General features: G+C 53.8%; 1 long non-coding RNA gene across 1 annotated transcript; it reads right to left on the reverse strand.

Annotated features, from left to right (window-relative positions):
• Positions 1 to 2,395: 2,395 nt before the first annotated feature.
• Positions 2,396 to 8,790, reverse strand: LOC144742202 (uncharacterized). The gene is made up of 3 exons (XR_013590068.1): positions 8,621 to 8,790; positions 8,045 to 8,150; positions 2,396 to 2,598 (listed from the first exon to the last, which is right to left on the reverse strand). It is a non-coding gene; the product is annotated as an uncharacterized LOC144742202 (long non-coding RNA).
• Between the last annotated feature and the right edge of the window lie 879 nt (positions 8,791 to 9,669).

Genomic DNA, 9,669 nt, shown 5'->3' on the forward strand with positions numbered 1-9,669 from the left:
GTAGGTGAGTGGGTGAGTGGGTGGGTGAGTGAGTGAGTGAGTGGGTGAGTGGGTAGGTGAGTGAGTGGGTGAGTGAGTGGGTGAGTGGGTAGGTGAGTGAGTGGGTGAGTGGGTGAGTGGGTGGGTGAGTGGGTGAGTGAGTGGGTGAGTGGGTGAGTGGGTGAGTGAGCGAGTGGGTGAGTGAGTGGGTGGGTCAGTGAGTGGGTGAGTGAGTGGGTGAGTGAGTGGGTGGGTGAGTGAGTGAGTGGGTGAGTGAGTGGGTGGGTCAGTGAGTGGGTGAGTGAGTGGGTGAGTGAGTGGGTGGGTGAGTGAGTGGGCGAGTGAGTGGGTGAGTGGGTGGGTGAGTGAGTGAGTTGGTGAGTGAGTAAGTGAGTGGGTGAGTGAGTGGGTGAGTGAGTGGGTGAGTGGGTGAGTGAGTGAGTGGGTGAGTGAGTGGGTGAGTGAGTGGGTGGGTCAGTGAGTGGGTGAGTGAGTGGGTGGGTGAGTGAGTGGGTGAGTGGGTGAGTGAGTGGGTGAGTGAGTGGGTGGGTGAGTGAGTGAGTGGGTGAGTGAGTGGGTGGGTCAGTGAGTGGGTGAGTGAGTGGGTGAGTGAGTGGGTAAGTGAGTGAGTGGGCGAGTGAGTGGGTGAGTGGGTGGGTGAGTGAGTGAGTTGGTGAGTGAGTAAGTGAGTGGGTGAGTGAGTGAGTGGGTGAGTGGGTGAGTGAGTGAGTGGGTGAGTGAGTGGGTGAGTGAGTGGGTGGGTCAGTGAGTGGGTGAGTGAGTGGGTGGGTGAGTGGGTGAGTGGGTGAGTGAGTGGGTGAGTGAGTAAGTGGGTGAGTGAGTGAGTGAGTGGGTGAGTGAGTGGGTGAGTGGGTGAGTGAGTGGGTGAGTGGGTGAGTGAGTGAGTGAGTGAGTGGGTGAGTGAGTGGGTGAGTGAGTGGGTGGGTCAGTGAGTGGGTGAGTGAGTGGGTGGGTGAGTGAGTGGGTGAGTGGGTGAGTGGGTGAGTGAGTGAGTGAGTGGGTGAGTGAGTGGGTGAGTGAGTGGGTGGGTCAGTGAGTGGGTGAGTGAGTGGGTGGGTGAGTGAGTGGGTGAGTGGGTGAGTGGGTGAGTGAGTAAGTGGGTGAGTGAGTGGGTGAGTGAGTGGGTGAGTGGGTGAGTGAGTGGGTGAGTGGGTGAGTGAGTGGGTGAGTGAGTAAGTGGGTGAGTGAGTAAGTGGGTGAGTGAGTGAGTGGGTGAGTGAGTGGGTGAGTGGGTGAGTGAGTGGGTGAGTGGGTGAGTGAGTGGGTGAGTGAGTAAGTGGGTGAGTGAGTGAGTGGGTGAGTGAGTGGGTGAGTGAGTGGGTGAGTGGGTGAGTGAGTGGGTGAGTGAGTAAGTGGGTGAGTGAGTGAGTGGGTGAGTGAGTGGGTGAGTGGGTGAGTGAGTGGGTGAGTGGGTGAGTGAGTGGGTGAGTGGGTGAGTGAGTGGGTGAGTGAGTGGGTGAGTGGGTGAGTGAGTGAGTGGGTGAGTGGGTGAGTGAGTGGGTGAGTGAGTGGGTGAGTGGGTGAGTGAGTGGGTGAGTGAGTGGATGAGTGGCTGCTGGTAATATATTGATGCAGCTGATGATGATGATACTGCCGATGATGATTATGCTGCTGACGATGCTGCTGCTGCTGATGCTGATGATGATGCTGATGATGTAGCTGATGCTTCTGATGATGCTGCTGCTGCTGCTGCTGATGATGATGCTGATGATGTAGCTGATGCTTCTGATGATGATGCTGCTGCTGCTGATGATGCTACTGATGATGCTGCTACTGATGATGCTGCTACTGATGATGCTGATGCTGATGATGCTGCTGCTGATGATGCTGCTACTGATGATGCTACTGGTGCTGCTGATGCTGCTGCTGCTGATGATGCTGATGATGTTGCTACTGATGATGCTGCTGATGCAGATGATGCTTCTGATGATGATGCTACTGATGCTGCTGTTGCTACAGCTGCGGATGCTGCTGCTGATGCTGCTGCTGCTGCTGATGATGCAGCAGCTGCTGCTGTTGCGGCTGCTGCTGCTGCTGCTGATGATTCTGCTGCTGATGGTGAATCAGCTGCTGCTGCTGCTGATGAATCTGCTGCTGATGATGATGATTCTGCTGCTGCTGATGATGATGAATCTGCTGCTGATGATGCTGCTGCTGTTGCTGCCGCTGCTGCTGCTGCTGCTGCTGATGATGATTCTGCTGCTGATGGTGAATCAGCTGCTGCTGCTGCTGATGAATCTGCTGCTGATGATGATTCTGCTGCTGCTGATGCTGCTGCTGATGATGATGATGATGATGCCGATGGGAGGCTGGGGGTTGGTTGGTGGTGCCTGGTGCAAGGGCAGTGTGCTGATGCTGCTGCTGATGCTGATGCTGATGATGCTGCTGCTGCTGATGATGATGCTGATGATGCTGATGATGCTGATCGTGAGAGAAGACAGAATCGTCTCCTGACGACGTGGAGGAGGTGGAGGAGGTGGAGGAGGTGGAGGAGGTGGTGGAGGTGGTGGAGGTGGTGGAGGTGGTGGAGGTGCGGTCTGCACCACGGACAGAGTTGACCTGGAGCAGATCCACAGGGTCAGAGAGCTCCAGGTAGTCCTGGCGGAGGGCGAGTTAGACACACACAGAGAGACACAGAGTCAGAGAGACACACAGAGACACACACACAGAGACACACACACAGAGACACACACAGAGACACACACACAGAGAGCTCCAGGTAGTCCTGGCGGAGGGCGAGTTAGACACACACAGAGAGACACAGAGTCAGAGAGACACACATAGAGACACACACAGAGACACACAGAGAGCTCCAGGTAGTCCTGGCGGAGGGCGAGTTAGACACACACAGAGAGACACAGAGTCAGAGAGAGACACAGAGACACACAGAGAGACACACACAGAGACACAGAGAGAGCTCCAGGTAGTCCTGGCGGAGGGCGAGTTAGACACACACAGAGAGACACACACAGAGACACAGAGTCAGAGAGACACACACAGAGAGACACAGAGTCAGAGAGACACACAGAGAGACACAGAGTCAGAGAGAGACACAGAGAGACACACAGAGACACAGAGAGAGACACACACAGAGACACACACACAGAGAGCTCCAGGTAGTCCTGGCGGAGGGCGAGTTAGACACACACAGAGAGACACACACAGAGACACAGAGTCATAGAGAGACACAGAGAGACACACAGAGAGACACACACAGAGACACACACACAGAGACACACACACAGAGACACAGAGAGACACACACAGAGACACACACACAGAGAGCTCCAGGTAGTCCTGGCGGAGGGAGAGTTAGACACACACAGAGAGACACAGAGTCAGAGAGACACACAGAGAGACACACACAGAGAGACACAGAGTCAGAGAGACACACACAGAGAGACACAGAGTCAGAGAGACACACACAGAGACACACAGAGAGCTCCAGGTAGTCCTGCGGAGGGCGAGGCAGACACACACAGAGAGACACAGAGTCAGAGAGACACACAGAGAGACACACACAGAGAGACACAGAGTCAGAGAGACACACAGAGACACACACACAGAGAGCTCCAGGTAGTCCTGGCGGAGGGAGAGGCAGAGACACACAGAGAGACACAGAGTCAGAGAGACACACAGAGAGACACAGAGTCAGAGAGACACACAGAGAGACACACACAGAGAGACACAGAGTCAGAGAGAGACACAGAGACACACAGAGAGACACACACAGAGACACAGAGAGAGCTCCAGGTAGTCCTGGCGGAGGGCGAGGCAGACACACACAGAGAGACACAGAGTCAGAGAGACACACAGAGAGACACAGAGAGACACACAGAGAGACACAGAGTCAGAGAGAGACACAGAGAGACACACAGAGAGACACAGAGTCAGAGAGACACACAGAGAGACACACACAGAGACACAGAGTCATAGAGAGACACAGAGAGACACAGAGAGACACACAGAGAGACACACACAGAGACACAGAGTCATAGAGAGACACAGAGAGACACACACAGAGACACACACAGAGACACAGAGTCAGAGAGACACACAGAGACACACACACACAGAGACACAGAGTCAGAGAGAGACACAGAGACACACAGAGTCAGAGAGACACACAGAGAGACACAGAGTCAGAGAGACACACAGAGAGACACAGAGAGACACACAGAGAGACACACACAGAGACACAGAGTCATAGAGAGACACAGAGAGACACAGAGAGACACACAGAGAGACACAGAGTCAGAGAGACACACAGAGAGACACAGAGAGACACACAGAGAGACACACACAGAGACACAGAGTCATAGAGAGACACAGAGACACACAGAGAGACACACACAGAGACACAGAGTCACACAGAGACACAGAGAGACACACACAGAGACACACACAGAGAGCTCCAGGTAGTCCTGGCGGAGGGAGAGTTAGAGACACACAGAGAGACACAGAGTCAGAGAGACACACAGAGAGACACAGAGTCAGAGAGACACAGAGTCAGAGAGACACAGAGAGCTCCAGGTAGTCCTGGCGGAGGGAGAGTTAGAGACACACAGAGAGACACAGAGTCAGAGAGACACACAGAGAGACACAGAGTCAGAGAGACACAGAGTCAGAGAGACACAGAGAGCTCCAGGTAGTCCTGGCGGAGGGCGAGGCAGACACACACAGAGAGACACAGAGTCAGAGAGACACACAGAGAGACACAGAGTCAGAGAGACACACAGAGAGACACACACAGAGAGACACAGAGTCAGAGAGACACACACAGAGAGACACAGAGTCAGAGAGACACACACAGAGACACACAGAGAGCTCCAGGTAGTCCTGCGGAGGGCGAGGCAGACACACACAGAGAGACACAGAGTCAGAGAGACACACAGAGAGACACACACAGAGAGACACAGAGTCAGAGAGAGACACAGAGACACACATAGAGACACACACAGAGACACAGAGTCAGAGAGACACACACAGAGACACAGAGAGCTCCAGGTAGTCCTGGCGGAGGGCGAGGCAGACACACACAGAGAGACACAGAGTCAGAGAGACACACAGAGAGACACAGAGTCAGAGAGACACACAGAGAGACACACACAGAGACACACACACAGAGACACACACAGAGACACACACACAGAGACACAGAGAGACACACACAGAGACACACACAGAGACACACACACAGAGACACACACACAGAGACACACAGAGACACACAGAGAGACACACACAGAGACACACACACAGAGACACACACACAGAGACACAGAGAGACACACACAGAGACACACACAGAGACACACACACAGAGACACACACACAGAGACACACAGAGACACACAGAGAGACACACACAGAGACACACAGAGAGACACACAGAGAGATACACAGACACAGAGTGACACACACAGAGACACACACAGAGACACACACAGAGACACACACAGAGACACACAGAGAGACACACAGAGAGATACACAGACACAGAGTGACACACAGAGAGACACACACAGAGACACACACAGAGACACACACACAGAGACACACAGAGACACACAGAGAGACACACACACAGAGACACACACAGAGACACACACACAGAGACACACACAGAGACACACACACAGAGACACACAGAGAGACACACACACAGAGACACACACACAGAGACACACACAGAGACACACACACAGAGACACACACAGAGACACACACACAGAGACACACAGAGAGACACACACACAGAGACACACACACAGAGACACACACAGAGACACACACACAGAGAGACACACACAGAGACACAGAGTCAGAGAGAGACACAGAGACACACATAGAGACACAGAGAGAGCTCCAGGTAGTCCTGGCGGAGGGCGAGGCAGACACACACAGAGAGACACAGAGTCAGAGAGACACACAGAGAGACACAGAGTCAGAGAGACACACAGAGAGACACAGAGTCAGAGAGACACACACAGAGACACACAGAGAGACACACAGAGAGACACACAGAGAGACACACACAGAGACACACACACAGAGAGCTCCAGGTAGTCCTGGCGGAGGGAGAGTTAGACACACACAGAGAGACACAGAGAGACACACACACAGAGACACAGAGTCATAGAGAGACACAGAGAGACACACAGAGAGACACACACAGAGAGACACACACACAGAGACACACAGAGACACACACACAGAGACACAGAGTCATAGAGAGACACAGAGAGACACACACAGAGACACACAGAGAGACACACACACAGAGACACAGAGTCATAGAGAGACACAGAGAGACACACACAGAGACACACAGAGAGACACACACACAGAGACACAGAGTCATAGAGAGACACAGAGAGACACACACAGAGACACAGAGTCATAGAGAGACACAGAGAGACACACACAGAGACACACAGAGAGACACACACACAGAGAGCTCCAGGTAGTCCTGGCGGAGGGCGAGGCAGACACACACAGAGAGACACAGAGTCAGAGAGACACACAGAGAGACACACACAGAGACACACAGAGTCAGAGAGACACACAGAGAGACACAGAGTCAGAGAGACACAGACTCAGAGAGACACACAGAGAGACACACACAGAGAGACACAGAGACACACAGAGAGACACACACAGAGACACACAGAGAGCTCCAGGTAGTCCTGGCGGAGGGCGAGTTAGACACACACAGAGAGACACAGAGTCAGAGAGACACACAGAGAGACACACAGAGAGACACACACAGAGAGACACACACAGAGACACACACACAGAGACACACACACAGAGAGCTCCAGGTAGTCCTGGCGGAGGGCGAGTTAGACACACACAGAGAGACACAGAGTCAGAGAGACACACAGAGAGACACACACAGAGACACAGAGTCAGAGAGAGACACAGAGACACACAGAGAGACACACACAGAGACACAGAGAGACACAGAGAGACACAGAGTCAGAGAGACACACAGAGACACACAGAGAGACACAGAGTCAGAGAGAGACACACAGAGAGACACAGAGAGACACACACAGAGATACAGTGACACAGAGACACACGCAGAGAGAGAGAGACACAGAGACACAGAGACACACAGAGAGACACACAGAGACACACACAGAGGGATACACAGACACAGAGTGACACACACAGAGACACACACAGAGAGCTCCAGGTAGTCCTGGGGAGGGCAGAGGCAGTGAGTCACAGAGACACACACAGAGACACACACAGAGACACACAGACACACACAGAGACACAGAGTCACACACAGAGACACACACAGAGACACACACAGAGACACACAGACACACACAGAGACACAGAGACACACACAGAGACACACACACAGAGACACAGATACACACACACAGAGACACACAGACACACACAGAGACACAGAGTCACACACAGAGACACACACAGAGACACACACAGAGACACACAGACACACACAGAGACACAGAGACACACACAGAGACACACACACAGAGACACAGAGACACACACACACAGACACACACACAGAGACACAGAGACACACACACACAGACACACACAGACACACACAGAGACACACACAGAGACACACAGACACACACACACAGACACACACACACAGACACACACACACACAGAGACACAGAGACACACACACACAGACACACACACACAGACACACACACACACACACAGAGACACAGAGACACACACACACAGACACACACACAGAGACACAGAGACACACACACACAGACACCCACAGAGACACACAGACACACACACAGAGACACAGAGACACACACACAGAGACACAGAGACACACACACACAGACACACACAGAGACACAGAGACACACACAGAGACACACAGACACACACACACAGACACACACACACAGACACACACACACACAGAGACACAGAGACACACACACACACACACAGAGACACACAGACACAGACACACACACAGACACACACAGACACACAGACACACCCCCCCCCCCCAACTCACATCCTGAGTGGTGATGCTGAGGATACGGTCCAAATCCTCCACGAGCTGGTGGAACGTGGGTCTCTGGCTCGGCATCGAAGCCCAGCAGTCTCGCATCATCATGTAGCTGTCAACAACAACAACCACAACAACAACCACAACAACAACCACAACACAGGGTTACACAACAACAACCACCACCACCACCTCCCCCACCACCACCACCACCACCACCACCTCCACATCCACCTTAACCACCACCCCCACCATCTCCACCTCTAGCACCACCACCCCCACCACCCCCACCACCACCACCACCACCACAACCCCCACCACCACCACCACCCCCACCACCACCACCACAACCCCCACCACCACCACCACCACCACCACAACCACCACCAAAACCCCCACCACCACCACCACCACCACCACAACCCCCACCACCACCACCACCCCCACCACCACCACCACCACCCCCACCACCCCCACCACCACCACCACCACAACCCCCACCCCCACCACCACCACCACCACCACCACCACCACAACCCCCACCACCACCACCACCACCACCACAGTTGTTGTGCTACTCACAGCTCGTGGTTGCAGTTGCTGGGCTGTTCCATTCGGTATCCGTCACGAAGCAGCTTAAACAACTCCTCCACTGGGATGCCGGGATAGGGAGATCCACCCAGAGTGAAGGTCTCCCACAGGAGCACTCCGAACGACCAGCTGGTGAGACACAGAGAGAGACACAGAGACACTGAGACACAGAGACACAGAGACACTGAGACACAGACACACTGAGACACAGAGACACAGAGACACAGGGATGCCGGGATAGGGAGATCCACCCAGAGTGAAGGTCTCCCACAGGAGCACTCCGAACGACCAGCTGGTGAGACACAGAGAGAGACACAGAGACACTGAGACACAGAGACACAGAGACACTGAGACACAGACACACTGAGACACAGAGACACAGAGACACAGGGATGCCGGGATAGGGAGATCCACCCAGAGTGAACGTCTCCCACAGGAGCACTCCGAACGACCAGCTGGTGAGACACAGAGACACAGACACACAGAGAGAGACACTGAGAGACAGAGAGACACAGAGAGAGACACAGAGACACTGAGACACTGAGACACAGAGACACTGAGACACAGAGACACTAAAACACAGACACACAGAGACACAGAGACACAGGGATGCCGGGATAGGGAGATCCACCCAGAGTGAACGTCTCCCACAGGAGCACTCCGAACGACCAGCTGGTGAGACACAGAGACACAGACACACAGAGAGAGACACTGAGAGACAGAGAGACACAGAGAGAGACACAGAGAGAGACACAGACACACAGAGACACACAGAGACACAGGGATGCCGGGATAGGGAGATCCACCCAGAGTGAAGGTCTCCCACAGGAGCACTCCGAACGACCAGCTGGTGAGACACAGAGAGAGACACAGACACACAGAGAGAGACACTGAGAGACAGAGAGAGACACAGACACACTGAGACACAGAGACACTGAGACACTGAGACACTGAGACACAGAGACACAGAGACACAGGGATGCCGGAATAGGGAGATCCACCCAGAGTGAACGTCTCCCACAGGAGCACTCCGAACGACC

Source organism: Lampetra planeri, unplaced genomic scaffold (assembly GCF_965212315.1).
Source record: "Lampetra planeri unplaced genomic scaffold, kcLamPlan1.2.h2 scaffold_899, whole genome shotgun sequence".
Classification (NCBI taxonomy): Eukaryota; Metazoa; Chordata; class Hyperoartia; order Petromyzontiformes; family Petromyzontidae; genus Lampetra; species Lampetra planeri.